This window comes from Tamandua tetradactyla, chromosome 11, assembly GCF_023851605.1.
Source record: "Tamandua tetradactyla isolate mTamTet1 chromosome 11, mTamTet1.pri, whole genome shotgun sequence".
Lineage (NCBI taxonomy): Eukaryota > Metazoa > Chordata > Mammalia > Pilosa > Myrmecophagidae > Tamandua > Tamandua tetradactyla.
Window position 1 is genome coordinate 35,075,147 of NC_135337.1, and position 16,256 is coordinate 35,091,402.

Genomic DNA, 16,256 nt, shown 5'->3' on the forward strand with positions numbered 1-16,256 from the left:
AGGTATCTCATAGTGGTTTTTGATTTGCATTTCCCTGATGGCTAGTAATGTTGAGTATCTCTTCATGTGCTTTTTCAACATTTGTATATCTTCTTTGGAAAGCTATCTGTTCAAGTCTTTTGCTCATTTTTAAATTAGGTTGTCTTTTTATTTTTAAGTTTATATATTTTAAGTTTTATATATTCTGGATATTAATCTTTTATCAGATACGTGGTTTCTAAATATTTTCTCCCATTATGTAGGCTGCCATTTTATTTTCATGATAAAGTCCTCAAAGAACCAACTTTTGACATTTAATTTTCTCTAGCAGCCATCTATTTTTCATTTCATGATTCTGTTTAAATTTATTATTTTCTCCTCCTGCCTTTTTGCATTTAATCTAGCTTCTTGTGTTAGAAACAAAGATAATTGATTTAAAATCTTTCTTCTTTTTTAAAAGTACATAAAGCTTATTCTATCTATCCAAATATGCTCTGCTTTAGCTACATCCCATTAACATTCCCCATGAATTTTGTTTGTTTGTTTTGTGGCATGGGTAGGGTCCGGTAACTGAACCCGGGTCTCTGGCACATTTCCCATTAATTTTTTAGTGTTGAATTTTTATGATTCAGTTTGAAATATTTTAAAATTTAAAAAAAATTTTTTTCTTTTGCCCATGAGATACTTAGAAATGTGTTATTTTATTTACAAATGTTTGGGGTTATTCTAGATATGTTATTGTTACTGATTGCTCAGTTTGATAGATTCCATTTCTTTGCTTAGATTCCCTATCTGTTAATTCATTATTAATTTAATTTTAAAAACTCTTTCATAGTATCAGTTTTAAAATTACTATTCCAACTTTGGAGCATCTTGGATTGATTTCTATTGACTTTTCTTTGTGTTATTTATACACACATTTTCCTGTTTATTTATTTATGCCTAGTTATTTTGGATACTAGGCATGCTGCATGATGTTACAGAAGCTCTGAATTCTATTTTCCTCTGCAGGGTATCTATTTTATTTTTTTCAGGCTAGTAACTTGATTGAGTTGAAACTGCAAACTCTGTCTTCTTGAAGGTAGGCAACAGCTAAATTACCTGTTTAGGTCTTTTAGCTTTGCAGCTGCTATTTTCAGCTAGGATCCAGAAGTCTCCCCTCACATGAGCATGTGTCAAGCAAAGATTTCAAGAAAGTTTACATGCAGATACTAGGACTTTCTCCTTTATGTGACTCCTTTCTTCCCAGGATTTCCTCCTTAATTTTTTAGGCCCTCGGGAAGGCTAAAAGACTATAGTCTGAATTTTAAGGTCAGTAACATTGCTGCATTTGGCTTGAGTTTTAGCAGCTCTGGTGCATATGGCCAGGGGAACTCTCTCATCAGTAAATTTACAATTCAATTTTCACTAAATGCAATTCCTTCAAAGGATTAACTCCCACCAATTTTTACTTGCTTTCGTTTGTTCTCCACTATTTTCAAATAGTTGGTTTTTATATTTTGTTCAGAGTTTATAAGTATTATCTGCTAGGGGGTTGTTTTAGTTTGTAAATGCTGCTGGAATGCAATATACAAATCTCGCTTTTAAAACCGAGATTTATTAAGTGACAAGTTTACAGTTCTAAGGCCATAAAAATGTCCAAATTAAGACATCCAGAGAAAGATACTGTGTCAGTTTACATCTGTTGTGCATCCCAGAAAAGCCATGTCCTTTAATCCTCATTCAATATTACCGGGTGGTATCTTTTTTATTGCTTCCATGGACATAGATTCACTCAATTATAGGTGGTAACTTTTGATTAGATGGTTTCCATGGAGATATGTCTCCATCCATTCAAGGTAGGGTTCCTTACTGGGGCCCTGTTCTAGTTGGCTAGTTGCTGGAATGCCATATACCAGAAACAGAATGGCTTTTAAAAAGGGGAATTTAATAAGTTGCAAACTTATAGTTTTTAGGCCGTGGAAATGTCCCAATTAAAACAAGTCTATAGAAACGTCCAATCTTGACATCTTGATTCAAGAAGGTTGATGAAGTTCAGGACTTCTCTCTCAAGTGGAAAGGCACATGGTGAACATGGTCAGGGTTTCTCTCTCATCTGGAAAGGCACATGGCGAACACAGCATTGTCTGCTAGCTTCCTCCCCAGGCCTCGTGCTTCATGAAGTTCCCCCGGGGGCATTCTCATCTCCAAAGGTTGCTGGTGGGTGGACTCTGCTTCGTGACTCTTGCCACTCTGTTGTCCTTTTCTGCTCTCTCAGAATCTCCAAAGGTCACTGACTGGTGGACTCTGCGGTTCTGTTGGCCTCATGGCTCTACTCGGCTCTGCAGCGGCTTTCTCATCATTCTCAAAAGGCATTTTCTCCAAAAAATGTCTCCTCTTTTATAGGATCCCAGCAAACTAATTTAAGACACATAGTAGAATTGGGTGCAGGTATGTCTCCACCCAATCAAGTTTAAAACAAACTTGTTTGAGTCACATCTCTGTGGAGAAAAGCTAATTGAAGGTCCCATCTATAGCACTGAATAGGGATCAGAAGAAACCATTGTTCTCACAAGATTGATTAGGATTAAAACATGGCTTTTCTAGGGTACATAAATCCTTTCAAACTGGCACACAGGCACTTTAAGAGGGAACCATTCTGACAAAAGCTCTAGAGCCACCAGAACTGACAGAGCAACCAGAACCAACAGAATCCACACAGCCAGAGCTCTTTGGAGATAAAGAAAAACACCCCTGGGGAAGCTTCAGGAAATAAGAAGCTAGCAGAGGAAGCTAGCAGACTTCACTATGTACCCTTCCAGCTGAGAGAGAAACCCTGAACTTCACTGGCCTTTTCTGAGTGAAGATAACCTCTTGTTGGTGCCTTAATTTGGACATTTTCATGGCCTCAGAACTGTAAACCTGAAACTTAATAAATTCCCCTTTTTAAAAGCCATTCGGTTTCTGATATATTACATTCCAGCAGCTTGCAAACTAGATAAGATACCTTGATTCAAGAAAGGGCCAAATGGTGTCTGGGATTTCTCTGTCAGCTGAGAAGTCATGTGGCTGGCATCTGAGGTCCTTGCTCTCAGTTTACTGATTCCAGATTCTGATTCCAGTGACTTCCTCTCTAAGTGTCGTGGGCCCTTACTTAGATCCTTCAGGGTAAAACTCTGGGTTCTGACTTGCTTAACATCTCATGGGAAGGCACATGAAAATGTCTGCTGGGCTCCTTTCCTGCTTTCTGGTTTCAAATGACTCTTGCAGATCTTGTGGGTCCTTCTGGTATTTTCCTTTACATCTCCAAACATATGCATCTTTGACAGCCTTGAAACAACCATACTTTCTCCAAAACGTGTCTTCTTTTAAAGGACTCCAATAAATGAATCAAAACCTACCTTTAATGGGCAGAGTCAGATCTCCATCTAATCAAAAGATCACACCCACAACTGAGTGGGTCAATCTCCATGGAAACAATCTAATTAAAGGTTCCACACTAAACAACAGGTCTGGACCCACACAATTGGGTCAGGATTGAAAGAAAATGGCTTTGCTGGGGTACATAACAGTTTCAAACTAGCACAGGGCTTAAGCAATTTAAGCTAGTCCATCATTGATGTTTTATTTTCTGAGAGATATTTGAGAAAGGCCCCTTGTCTCCTTCTTAGACTCTCACCCATAATTTAGCAGATTATTTCAGTGCATTGGGAGGTATTTTTAAAAATACCTATAATCAAAAGGCTTTATATGTAAATATCTCTGATTATTAGTTATGCAAGCAGCTACACTAAAATTTTAATCTCTCTTTGATTTGTATGTTATCTAGTGATAACGTATACATCAGAAACTTGGTTTTGATAAGAGCTGAAAGACCACACTCCTTAGAACACTACCCAAATGAACATACCCTTTAGAATTCTAGAACTCAAAAGATTTCCAGTATGCTATCATCATGAACAGCATCCTATAGGGAAAGTTGTGACCAACGAACTAATGAAACCTCAGGAGAATTTAAATATAATCTTTATTTAATGATTGGAATTTGGAGAGATATGTTTTTAAAAAAAAACCACAAGTTTTGTTAAGGATTGTTTAAACTTTGCTTACTCTAACTACATCTAAAAACAATAAAAACTTATTGGTAGATAGTTCCATCATGGAGTCTATGATGAGTCTCTAAAAAATGTGACATACAGTCAGTTCTCATTGTTCGCGATAGTTATGTTCTATAAATCCACTACAACACTGAATTAGAGACTACTGAACCAGAGCTCCTAGGGGAAATATTTTGTTAGGTTCCTGCGAGTCTCTGAATCAACATTTTCATCACCTCAATACACAACCTTGCTTTATTTAATATGCCTTATTTAATATACATTATTGATTCATTAACACTGAACTCATGGCCAACAGCACTGAAACTCATGCCTGATGAGGCTTCTCCAACACGCCTTCTCTGTAAGATACATCACAGCCTTCTTGTACTGTGCATCAGACGGCACTTCAGCACTATGCTTGGGGGCCCTTTCAAACAGCGAAATTGCCAATGAAAAAAACACAAAAATGTGAAAACCATGGCACTTAGTATACCACAAAAAGCACACTTGTTTATAGGATGAAAGCTGAAACAAGGAGGCAGAGTGCTGCCTTGTTTGACCTCAGCTGGGAACACGCAGTTGGGTGACTCGGATTTTTTGCCACTCTGTACGTGCGCCTGAATGACTGCAAAAGTGCCACATTGACTTTAGGGTAACAGTAAATTTTACCTATTATCAAATTTCAACTACTGAACCAGCGAGTAATGACCGACTATGTAGGTTGACCTAGTCCACCAAACTACTTAGAATGGCAGTGATTACTCCATACTGAGACCCTTTGCTTCTCCTGGTAACCTACCTATTTCAATAGGTTCATTAAGGATCTGTCCTCCTTCTTACCTAATTGCATAAACTTAAGTTGTAACATACTGTGCAAAAAAGTCACATTTAGAAGTGAATTACATTTAATTTGGCTTGTCAATTTACTATGAAGGTACTAGTGCTGTACTTTGTAAATGGCAATGATGTCTACAGCATTCTCCCAGGATTCTAGTCTGCTATTTCATTATGGCCTATAGAATTTCAACTTTTCAGGAGGTAAAGAATACATCTTATTGGTAGAACAAGAAGCTTTGGAGAAAAGAGAGTGGTGTCAAGAAAAGAGGAATAGCACCATGACGAAAATCTAAGGGAGATAACTGAAAGTTTTATATCAATGTACTTGCTAACTGTACTTGAACTTGGTAACTGTACTTCAGACAGTTACACGGATAAATAGCCTTGCTCTTAGGAAACATACATGGAAGTATTATGTGTACAAGGAGCATGATATATACAGCCTACTCTCAAATGTTTAGAAAAATTGTAAGAAAGCTAGATAGATGATTAATAGAAAGAACGATGTGGTAAATGTAGCAAAATGTCAAAATTAGTGGATCTGCATATCTGGGGGTGGGGAAGGGGATGATGGAGTTCTCAATAAGGGTTTTGTATTATTTTTGCAACTGTCCTTTAAGTTTGATATTATTTCAAAATAAAAAGTTTTAGGGAAAAAATTAAAAAGCCTAATGGAGATAATCTGGGTGCTTTTTAGGTCCTGGCCTTGGAGTAGACAAAGCTGAGAAGGGCAATAAAAAATATTTCTAGCCCAAAAGAAGAAAAGATGTGACTCCAAAGATTTTACAAAGCTTTGGCAAAGAAATGAACTATTTGGTCTTAGTGGTTGTTCATAAGGCACTGAATTTGTTGAACAAACAAGATAGTTTATATGTGTTCAAACGTACAGCAAGAAGCATGCGAAATACAAAAGAACATGCAAAATATAAAAGCTTGAGTCCATGAACGATATAAAACAGATAATACTGAAACAGTATCAATGATCTGATCCTGACAGTCAGCCTGCATCATGTTCAGAAAATTTTCCCTGATGTGGAAAACCAGTTTAAAGTGTACCAGTTTTATACAAATATTTCTGGTAATCATGATTGCATATGTATACTATAAATTTGAAAATCTAAAAGGCAAATGATTAGGTAACAAATTCAAGGGACTTAAAAAATGGAATGAGATGGATGGATCTTTCTTTGACCAAAATAAATTTGGAAAGATTGTCTAAGTGAAAAAGAGCAGCTGTTTTTTGTTTGTTTGTTTAAATTGTTTTCAACTTGATCTGACATAAAACCTGATTGGGAGATATAATTCACAATCTCCTTCTATGAAGAAGTGAGCATTCCTGATAAAATACTCAAACAATTGTCTGATGTACTTTAATGGAAATAAGACTTGTCCTGAGAAGCCAGTTACCCAGACACTCAGCTCTCAGTCAAGAGTCTAGTGAATTTGAACACATATTTTTTACCTTGTCTAACAATAATCTAACCATCCACTTTTCCTATTAAATGTCCTTACTAAGAAAGAATTTTTGAAGTGACCTAACAGAAATCTCTCCTCTTATAGTGAAGATGAAATAAAACTTTGACATACGCTATAAATGATTTGTCCAAAAAGTTTGGCTATTCAGTCTACTAATTTCCTATCACCACCACCCCCTTAGAACTAATTTTTCTTTTGCCCTAATGGCATACAGCTAGACTTACTTCATCTGGCATTTCATGTTTATTCATTCCACAAATACTTATTTCTTGCTACATATTAGGCACTGCTCTAAATAATTGGAGCCACAGCAATAAACATAACAAAACAAAACAAAAATCTAGTATATTTGTCTGGTTAATTTCTCTTTTTTCAAGGTAGTACCCTGTATTTTTTTTTCCCCTAAATGGTTTTCATTACTTGATTTTGACTATTTCCTTTTTTTTTTTTGGCCAAGTTGACTTCAAATCCTTTCTTCAACATCAAGCCATCGATCTACCATGGAGTCAATTATATAAATATAAGAGTCATGTTTTTTATCATGACGGCTAGATTTTTAGATAACATGCTTAAGTATTCAACTTAGATCCAAACTCTAGACATACCTTCAGCTGCTAGCTCTTGAAGTGATAACTGTTTTCTGAGTGTGGCGATGTACATAGCTGTGTATGACCTAGAAACCTGTGTGTGCTGGACAGTGTTTCCTAACTTTGCAGATAAGCACATTATACTGAATCTTGCTAGTATCAAAAGAGATAATACAAATTAGCTTGACAGATGTTCTCCTACTGAAGTCATTCTGATAGTTATCTTAATAAAAATCAAAATGTTATTAGCTAAATTACCCTGAACAGTATTTTTTGGCAACTGGATTTATAGGTTATACCGTCCCCATTCACCCCCCTTACCCCAAAATAGAGAGAGATTTGAAACTGTTCCTAATTTTCATAAATCTCTAATATATTTGAGAAAGACGAGTTTTGCCTAGGATTTATTTTGATGTCCTGAGTTAATATTTTCTAAAGTATTTTTGCTCCTAATTTCAAATCACATGTAGAAGTATTTACATATACAGAATTTATTTCCCTATTAAGAAGAATGACTTCTAATTGGACTACCAAATTTCATTATCAGCATTTAATATAATAGCAGAGGAAATGCATACATTCCAAGATAGTAGGTAAGGTATGTTGCTGTAAAATATATCATTAAATATGTATTCTAGGGCTATTTCTGGAACGATTATATTCCAGGCATTGTCAGGTGCTGTGGATCCAGAGGTGAACAAGAGGGGTGTAGGTATATGGCTCCTGCCTTCATGAAAGTTTCAGTGAAGCTCCAAAAAAATGAAGCTGAATATATATATATATATATTTCTGAAGGTATGAGAGTAAAGAAAAGGGAAAAGAACAATATGGTTACGAATAAAATGGAGATGAGGATGGACCAGAATTTTGCTGGATTTTTTGGGCTGGACAGGCTCCAGATCCTGACAGTCAATATACAAAGAAGACAAGCTCCTCTAGCCTTCCGGCTGCTCCAGAAGCCCGAGCCTGTGCTCCATAGGCTTCCTGAAGACGAATCACACGCCAGAAAACCAAGAATGACCTCGGGGGGGGGGTGGGGGGGGCAGTACCCAGCCTCCCTCCCAGAGTATCCCCTGGTTGTTACCTGAAACCTCTTTGATAGAGAACACAGTTTTTCACAACTATTAACACATGGTTTAAAACACAAATGCTTTAATGAAGACAAACTGATTTATACTCATGTATAATCGTCCTATCAGAAGACTGAATGGCTAATATCAGAGCTTTCCCAGTGTAACAGGATGAAATTAAAGACGTGGAGCATCTGAAATTTGGGAAGGAATGAGACACAGAGTAGGCTCTGGAGGATACCTTTATGAACTTAATAATTTCACCAAGCTTAAACTGGGACAACCAGATGTTTTGACAAGTGTTCTACATGTGAACTTCAGTTTAAGAGTCAATAAAGTATGCTTTTGATAAAGGGGGAAAAAAACAATCTAATTTCAGAGGATTTGTTAATTAAGGTATCATGTACATGCACACAAATATACACTCTCTATTCTGCATGTCTTTCAGTTTCATATGACTCTTTTGTGATTTTTGCACCCAATTCATAAACATGCAACACCATTTGTACATTCTCAAGGGGAGTAGGGTTTGGGGATGATGACAAACTGGTTGGGGGGGGTAAAAACAAAAAAAATAAAAATAGATATTAAAAAATAGTCTGTGCCTTGGCCACTGTATATATATTTATACAAGTGTATATCTATGGCATTAAAATTTCAAAGAGGGGTGATGAAAAGGAAAAAAATAATTAAAAAATATTTTTATAAGGTTTCTGAAGATGGGGGCAGGGGAGCGGTGATAACTAACAAAAGGTTCAGAAACACTCCATTTTTATTCTCCCTTGTGTTTCAAGCCTTGGGGAAGTTTTTTGGTTTAGCCAAGCTAATTCTTCTCCTTATTCTATCTTCCCAAACTTCTCACACAAGGGAATACATTTTGTTCTTCTGAGCCTTTAGAAGGGTTCTTTAAAGAACTTATCTCAAAATACTTTAGTCATCTGGAACATTTTCAATTACTTTCCTAAGCGTTAATGCATCTTCTTAAAATCGATTTTGGAATTTTGATAATTGTCTTCTCTGCAATACTGTTCTTTAGTATTTCTCTACCAACTGTCATTCACTTTTAGAAATATCATAGACCATAGAACCATATTTTGAAAGGAGACCACACAACATTTAGAAAATGATCCTAAGTTCACTCCTCAAACATGTGACAGTGTGTTACAGTGCTAAGAAGAGAGACAGATACCTTCTTAGATGTTTTACGCACAAGTTCCAGTTGGTTTCATGCCTGATATTGGAAAAGAGCTCACTCATTTTCCATCTTTTAATGATTAGGAAATTTTCAATATATTCCTGCCAAACTATCTACTATAAACAAGGTCTAAGATTATCTCTTGCCTTTCTGTGCAAGTCCTGGGAACAAGTAAGAGTACACGAAGATACATGATGGTCAAGGTCACAATATCTTCTCTTCTCTCTTATTCATCTTTATCCCATAGTGTCCTATCTTATAGTCCACGAATGACCAATATCTAGCAGCCTGATATTATACAGTGTTATACTTTGTTTTGTTTTTGTTTTTTCTGTATGGGCAGGCACCAGGAATCAAACTGGAGACTGGCAGGTGAGAACTCTGCCTGCTGATCCACCATGGTCCGCCCTATAGTTTTGATTTATGTCTTTTACCTCATCCTTTTTACTTTTTCCACTCCTATTTGTGTCATAGATTATCTGAGTCTTTTCCCAGTGCTAATTCCCTCACGAAGGTCAATCTGGTTCTAGAATGTGCACTGTGCCATGACTAGCCCTATTTTTAACCCAAGTGGCTTGAAATCCTTCTTGCTCATTATCTTAACCTTGTTTTAAAGGAAGGTGTTCTTTTCTTTAAGGTAAACACTATTCCTAATTAAAGAAAGCCATCTGGACTGTTAACACCATCCAAAATGCCAAACTATTTAAATACTGTTGACTTGCTCAATGTATTAGCAACCTAAAGAGGCTGTTATGTCACCAAGGGAGAAACTTATTAATGAAACAGCTACCTTACATGGTACCTAATGGCCAAGGCTTTAAGAACTGTGGCTTTACAGTAAAGGTAATAGCAGTTCAATTGGCGGAGAAGACTAAGATGAACAAGTCTCAAAATAAAAAGGAGGGTACTACTAACGATCATGTAATAAAGGCGAATAACTTGAGTTGCCTTCCTAAGTACTGTAAGGATTTCTCTCAGAATATTTGATTAGTCTTTCATTCAGGAAATAGATATTATCCATGTTTTACATTAATCACTGGAATATAAAGAAATAGAAAATTGTTCCTGAATTCCAAGAGTTTATAGTCTTTCACGAAATATTATTATCTAGGCAAATAACTAAAAAGTTAAAATTGGAAAAAAGCATTTGGTGGTAAGCAGTGTTTGAAAAAGTGAGCTGACAAAAGATTTAAGAGGGAGATAAAAGGGCTCTACTCAGAAGGAGGTGGCATTTACGCTGGGGCTTGAAGGAGAATTTTAACTTTCAGAGGCTCAGTCCAAGAGTGAAGTGTGTGTGAGTAGATACTGAGATTGTCATGGTATCTGAAGTGATTAACCAGATCAAGAGATAAGGAGAGACAGAAAAGAAGAAAAGTGTGTTTTAAAAAAGAATTCCAACCTATTTAAATATTGCTAGTAAAAACCTAATAAATATGCATTGTGGAGCAAAGGATAAACTATATAATGTGAGCAAATGTTTACGATTCGGAACAACAACAACAAAAAAGGATGTGATTCAAATATTAAAGATGCTAAAAACCACATTAGATCTTTGTGTAACCATATGAAAAGTAAATCATAGTTAGCAATGACTAATCACTATATGCATGTATAATAGGCATAAAGTGAAATACAGCAGAAATTCCAACTAGTGTTAGGAAACATGGGTTAATACCTATCACTAGGAATAGCCAGGAGCTGACCTTCATATGTATTTTTATATTTAATCTACCAACAATCCATCTAGGCAGGCTCTATTAACCCTATTTTAGATAACAAAACTGGTGCCCAGAGAAGTTGAATAACTTGAACTAGTTTGTGTTGCTACTATATGGCAGAGCTATACTAGATCTTCCTAGTTTGAAGCCCTCTTTTTAAACCACATGCCAATCTGGAATGATTGGCATTCATTTCTATTTCAACAGAAATGAGGTGGATTCAAGGATATCTTCAAAGTGATGTCATCCTCATTAGGTTGTAACATTTTTATACTTGATGCAGGGCTGGAGATACAGGTGGCCCTCTAGGAATTGTGTATAAAGTCTTGGCTGTGTTGGAATTCATGAGACCATCATCATCTTGTAGATGAGAACAGCTAATGAAGACTTGTCCGTTAGACAGGGATCTTCATCAGTTATCAAATAGAGATCAATGTCAAGACCATGGGATTTGGAACCAGAATGCCCCAATTTCAAATTCCAATTCTGTTACATACTAGTTACACAGCTAAACCTAGACAGGTAACTTCACTTTCTTCACCTTTTTCTCTATATAGTCATTATGGTTAGTTAATAAATTTATATAGGGGAGAAAAACAAAAGATGTAGGTTGGGAGAACAGAAATGGCCTCATTCCATTAAAATCGTTAACTGCATGTCTTGGGTAAGTCACAAACTCCGAGGCTCTTTTATAAAATGTGGCTGATACCATGTACCTTGGGGGTTTGTTGAAAGAGTGCTGAGATAATGTGTGTTAGGTACTCAGAGCAGCTATTCTATTTAATAATAATAATGTATCATATTAAACTATTGTGATGGTTTGGAACTGTACATATCCCCCAAAATTGTGTTCTTAAATTTAATTCATTCCTGTGGGTGTGGATCCATTGTAAGTAGGATTTTTTGGTTAGGCTACTTCAGTCAAGCTGTGACCCACCTCACTCAGGAATGGTCTTAATCCTATTACTGGAGTCCTTTATAAGAAAATGAAACTCAGACATGAGAAAGCCGCAGAAGCAAGAAGCTGAAAGCAATGAAATTCAGAGAAGGGAGAAACTGGCAGAGGCTGCCAAGTGCCTTACCGTGTGGCACAGGAGTCAAGAATCACCAATAGCCAGGCTATGGAAGAAACACTGCCTTGATAATGCCTTGATTGGGACATTTTTCTCAGCATCAAAACTGTAAGCTTCCCACTAAGCCAACCTATTTCATGGCATCTGCTTTAAGCAGCGAACAATCCTTAACACAATAAGTGACAAAGCAAGTATGTTTCCACTCCATTCCCTTTAAAAATTGGGTTTTATTATATTATTATCAGGGATATAACTTAATACTACAGACTATTAAAAAAATCATAGCAACAATCTGGTAAAATCTGAAAGCTTAGGACTTAAAAAAATTTCCACTTTTGTACTGTTTTAAAAGATATGCTTCACATAAACGGAAAATTGTTCATTCTTTTCTCTTAAAGTTCCTAATATATATCTTTCACCAGGAGCATTCTCTTTTGAAAACACATTTCATTGAATAATGGACTTAGTCGATCTGAGAAATAAGAGATGAGCACCATTAATAAAGACTTTGATAATTTTATTAATTAATTTTATTAATAAGAAAATTGTTCAATATACTTGATGTCTCTAATGTGCTTATTGGGTTGGAAGGCTCTATCTGTTGTCAACTTATTATGTGAGCCATGAAAACATCCCTCCTTTGCAAAGCTGTATCCTACTCCTTATCCCCAAAACCAAGCATGCAAGCAACCAAACTGACTCCAAAGTAAGCTGATCAAAGTTGTACTCTTGACCTTTGCCACTTAAGGAATTCACAAGAAATACAAATCTCATAGGTAAGATTTGTATAAATCTAAGCTGTTGTCTTTGTACATACTTTTGACAAATGGTTTATGAATTTGAGAACATTTTGTGGCATTCCACTTACACTTTCGGTCTACAAGTTTTCCAAAAATCATTTAAAAAAAGAAGAAGAAGAGGAATGTAAAAATGTATAAACCTGACTGGGGATTTTGCTAAGCAAGAGAACAGCTAACCCAGAGGGTAGTCATCATTTTTATTCCTTTCTCATTTGGATGGCATTTTAAGGACCTGTCCATACAGAAGCCTCATCATGCCTATGAAATGACTGCATACCTATCAAGAAATAGGACTGTCGGTTAAGGCTAGGTTTCTTACACTAGGAGGTCTTGTAAGAAAGAATGTGACTAAAATAGGACTGAGATTTCCTTTACCTATTCCTCCCCCAAACGGCTGCTCAATTAGGGTAGCTCCAGCCTTCTCTACACTCCCATAGAGATTGATTTCATTTTTTACATTAATGAGAATGGGAACCTGAAAGTGTTTCCTAACTGGTGTGGTGATTGTTCAAAATGCTTAAGGAATTTGAAAACAAGTGAAGTTTGGCCCCAACATTCTGAAATATCCGCACCAGGGATGCAGGCTAGGTGTCTATGGCTATTGCAAAGCTAAGTACAGTGCCAGGTTTTGAAGAAACTGCTGGGAATCTAATGTATAGTGGCAAGCATACAGTGGGGGAGGGAAGAATGGGTTGAAAGAGGGAAGAATTGGCTATAGGAGGTAAAGGAATTAATGTCTACACAGCAGCACATCATAAGGCTCCTGAGTTGCCAACTCCATCCCCAACCACCTCTTTGACTTGGCTTGGGATGAAGGCAGAGGTTCTGGCCTCAACCGCCGGCCTAGACACCTGGCTTCTGGGGCCCACCCTATCCTTCTAAGCCCCCCTCTCTCTCCCCTTTAGTTTTGCAGGTGAACAGACATCGTTCTCTCTTCCCTTCGGAATCTTCAAATTCCCCTTCTCTCCTCTAAAGTCCTAACTTCAAGGGCTTAGGGATGAGAAAGGGGAAGCAGACCAGAAAGGACAGGCCCGGGGGGTCTCAGAGATTTCCAAGGTGGGAAAGAACGACGCTCGCCCCGGGCCGTGACCCCGTTTTCGCCCCGCGCCCCCACACCCCACCCCCATCTCCGAGCCGCAGAACCTGCCGCGGCCGCGCCGTGCTTGGTTGCAGGCTGGGGTTCCGCTCCCGGACGCTGGGGCCGGCCTGGGCTGCGCTGGGTGGGGTAGGGGTTGGCGGGTTTCGGAGCAGTGGCAGCGACCACACACAGGGAGGCTGTCGACCTCTGCCCGCGAGCCGGGAGGAGGCAGGGACTCGAGGGAGGCGGGAAGAGTGGCGGTGCTAACGCGCCTAGCGGATCGAGCCCGGTGGCCCACTCGGGGCCGCCCCTCCATCCCTCGGCGGGTTCCCCGCCCTTACTTACCTCTGGGCGCGAGGGTGCCCGCCGGGGAGAGTGCTGGGGAGCGCCGAGTTGTGTCCCGGGCGGGCTCAGCGGCAGCCGGCGACGGCGGGGTCGCCCGCGGGAACGCGGCTCATGGCTTGTCACGCCCAGAGCACTGCGGCCGCGGCCACGGCGGCGCCTTCCTCCTCGCCCTCTTCGCGGGCTCCCAGCCGGAACGCAGCTAACGCCCCAGCCCCGCAGCCCTCCTCCCCTCCTCCGCCTCCCGGGCCGCGGACGGAGCCGCCTCTAGCACCGCCCCGCGCGCCGCCGGGCCCGCGGCAGCCAGCGCCGCCCAGCGCCGGGGCCCGGGGTAGTCGCGGCCGCCGCCAGCCCAGCCGACTCGGCGGTCCCAGTCCCGCTGTGACGCAGGCCGCGGTGCCCGGGAACTTCCTCCCCCGCTGAGACCACCCCGCGCCCGGGACCGCCAGCCAGGGCTACCGCCGGCCGCCGCCGGGCAAGTGGGGGGCTGCGGGGGACGGGTCCTCCCGCCGCTTCTCCCCCGAGCCACTCCCGCCTCGGAGACGCCCACCTGACGGCTTCTGCCCGGGCGATCACCTGAATCCGAATACCCGCACACCCCTGCCCATAATTAGGCGCGGAAAGCCGGGAGGCTTCCGTGTGCTAGCGTCTCCAAACCACAGCTCCTCCCTGGATAATTTAAAGGGGGAGCAGCTCCGACGAAAAATAGCCAATCTGGGAACTCCTCTGCAAAACCTCGATTTGGATGGAGGTTACCCCCCTCTTCTTCTCTCACCCCCAGAGAAGATCGGGATTTCAGCCACAAGGAAAGGTGGGAAAGAATAGCGGACACATTGAGAGAGACGGGGAAGGAGAAAGGGCAAAAGCCTGTTTCCCTGGACCACGAAGCCCTTGAGGCCCTTTGACACCGGCGTCACCTCCGTGACAGGAGCCCCCATGTTCCCGAATACTGCCAGGCCGGCCCTCTGCTCCCCAAGCATCGGGTCCCACAGTGGCATCATTTGAATGCTCCGCCTACAATTTCGTGCTGTGCCAAGAGGAGTTAATGGTGTACGTTAAAACTCCTGTTGTTTAAAGACTACTGGGATTGGGGGTTTTCTTCCATTTATTGATCTGAAGCATGCTTTTCTTCACTCCACTTTCCACCCCCTATTTCAGGGTGAAAACGTGAAGAACTCTACCTTGTTGAAAGCTGCCAAATGGAAAAATAAACAGACAAGATCATGAAGAAATATAGAGCCTTCTGGGGTGCCTTATTAATGCCGGCTATTCTACCCGTACCAAAATTAAACTAACGGTGGCACTGAGGCACAATTCTCGCCTGCCATGCCAGCGGCCCAGGTTCGATTCTTGGTGACTGCCCATGCAAAAAAAAAGAAAAAAGAAAAGAAAAAGAGCTGGCAACATGGAAAAGACAGATGTGTAAAGTGATTAATAGACAACCAAAAGCCTTTCACTAGTCGTTTTAGTTTTACAAAGCAGGCCTGTAGAAAGCAAGCTCCTTCTGTTACCCCCATTGTTTCCAAGCTAAATGAAGAGACACTTTTTCAACTCCAGAGGTGGCATTAGATCTCCTTGCCAGAAGTCAGCCTAGCTCCTCAGGCCTTAGGAGATGACTCTATCACTAACCTTTATCAACCTAGATCAAGACAAATATCTAGAGGATCACTTTCCTCCTAGTCAGCAGGTGAAAAACTTCCCAGAGGGTTTCTGGGGGAAAAGGTAGAAGCCGACTTTAGCAGTTTGCTAAAAAAAAAAAAAAAAATCCAAGGAACTTGTAAGGTAGATGCAGAAATATTATCTGAGGTAGCTACAACTCTTAAATATTTTTCCTGGTTTTAAATGCCCTAGGTGAGCCTATAGGGCACAGACCTTCTGCCTAGGGCTTTACTCAGCACATGTTTTCTGAGGGCATCTCTTTTCTCCTCGTACCACGGGTAACCTGTCCTCAAGTGTTGGCATCCCTATCTGTTTCCCTGCTATCCCATGTCAAGGAACCATTAAATCCTCGATCTTCGACTC

The 16,256-nt window shown here is 39.9% G+C and overlaps 1 protein-coding gene across 2 annotated transcripts in view; it reads right to left on the minus strand.

Moving 5' to 3' along the window:
• Nucleotides 1-14,351, minus strand: part of LRRC8C (leucine rich repeat containing 8 VRAC subunit C) — a 101,879-nt gene extending 87,528 nt beyond the window's left edge. Inside the window, exon 1 of one of the 2 annotated variants that reach the window (XM_077120339.1) lies at nt 14,238-14,351. The gene's annotated coding sequence lies outside the window, so the exon portion shown is untranslated. The remainder of the gene's footprint in view (nt 1-14,237) is intronic. The other variant, XM_077120340.1, reaches the window with a different exon arrangement.
• Between the last annotated feature and the right edge of the window lie 1,905 nt (nt 14,352-16,256).